This window comes from Coffea eugenioides, unplaced genomic scaffold (genome assembly GCF_003713205.1).
Source record: "Coffea eugenioides isolate CCC68of unplaced genomic scaffold, Ceug_1.0 ScVebR1_2530;HRSCAF=3576, whole genome shotgun sequence".
Lineage (NCBI taxonomy): Eukaryota > Viridiplantae > Streptophyta > Magnoliopsida > Gentianales > Rubiaceae > Coffea > Coffea eugenioides.
This window is the reverse complement of record NW_020863026.1, coordinates 21,022-22,932: the sequence shown is the minus strand read 5'-3', so window position 1 is coordinate 22,932 and position 1,911 is coordinate 21,022.

The following is a 1,911-nucleotide window of genomic DNA, read 5'->3' as shown; positions in this document are numbered from 1 at the left end:
AAAGCCTTTTAAATGCCTTTGGATCAGTCAAACAAATTCTTCAGAGCATCAGGAACCACAAAGGGATGAAATAACATTCACATTAACTGGGAAAGAACCAGAAACTGATGTGACGAACTCAAATCTTCATCAAAAGGTTGGGTTGAAAAGACAGGAAACAAAGCTGAAATTACCTGCAAGAGTTGGTGAAGCAGAACTCCTTCGTCGTCGACTAGTCCCCCCCCTCGAAGCTCTTCCCTTTTTCCTTGCTGTTTTTTTCCTTGCCGAAGCTTTCCTCCAAGTTTTCCGTTTTGGTTTCCCTCGGTCTTCGCTTCTCTGTTTCTCTCAATCTCTCTCACTCTCGGTTTCACTCTTCCCGTTTTCCTTTTTTTTTTTTGCTCCTGTTTTCAGCCGCCAACAGGTTCTTTCTCTAATCTCTCTCAGCTTTCCCCCGTAGCTTTCTTGCTCCGCTGTTTTTCTTTTTCGCCGTCACAGAACCCTCCCCAACTTTTCCTTTCAGTCCTCAGCCGTCACTCACTCCATTCACTCTTTTTCCAGCCGCCCATCCTCTCTCCCTCGGTTTCTGGTTCCTTCCGCTCTTTCTCTTAGCCCAGCCGCCTCACTCTTATTTTCTCCCCCCCTAGCCGTCCCTTTCTGATTTCTTTCTTTTTCTCTCCTCCCAAAAAACCCCCCTCCTTTTGGCTGCGGCTGTCCCTTTTATAGGGAACTCAACTCCTTAAAACCCTTATCTAAAGGGCTCCCGAAGAATCCTCAGTTCTTGCCTTTCCTTTTAGCCATCGGATCCTTTTTTTCGATTCCTCCCGCATGCTTCTGTTTTAAAATATGACACAGAGAAAGGCATGGGTCACGTGCAGCTCACGCATGCGTGAGCTGGGTTTCTCCCCACCTTTTTTTTGTTTGTTTTTTTATTATTTTTTTTAGACAAAGAAAAATGAGCTTTCAAGACATGAAGCATATTTTTTTGTGACCAATTTTCTTTCCCGCTAAAAATTAAGAGACTAATGAGCGAAAAATGAATAATAAGCAAATAAAGCTAAATTAAAAAGATTTGGTATCGAAATGCTAAAAACCTAAAATGAAACCAGGAGATTGATAAAAATAATAAAAATGAAACAAAAATAACTTAAAAATTTGGTGTCTACAATTTTTATGAGTAAATATAGTTTTTACATGATTTTTCTAGTATCGGTTAGGTTTTGAGAAATTAAGAACGTATACCGGACGTGGGACCCGCTAGTGCGGAAAGTTCGGAAAAATTCGGCCAACTAGGTTAAGTTTTGGATACTGGGTTTAAATTACCGGGTGTTATGAGATAATTAGAGGTTGCTATTTGGATTGGTGTGAGAGGAAACAAAGAGATAGAGATGCATTAATTATAGTGACAAGTGTCACCATATGGTTAGTGGTTACTTTTGACTACTATTCATACTTTTACCCTTTTACTAAAATAACTCAAAAATTGACCAAAATTCACTCCAAATTTGCAAGCTCATAGCCGGCCCTCTCCAAGAAAGAAAGAAAGAAAACTCTTCAAGTTTTTGCTTCAATCTTGCTCAAATCTACCAAATCAACCACTTAATCTTGCTTTTGTTCCATAGAAAACCTTAAGTGAGTGATTGTGAGGTGTTTAGTGGAGTTGTTTGGAAGGCTAAGGTGATTAGTTGCTCCCTCTCTTGTGTAGCTAAGGTGAGTAGTGAAAAAACCCCTCTCCTCCATCTAATGATGTTTAATTCATGATTTGTGGTAGTTTAAGATGTGATTTTATGGATTATATCTTGATTTTGGTTGAATTGGTGAAGTTTTATAATTATTGGTGATTTTTCTGTTTTCCTATGATTATTATTATGTAGTCATGTATGATGATTGGAAATGATATTTAAGGAAGCTAGAAGGTGGGAAAAGTGGTTAATT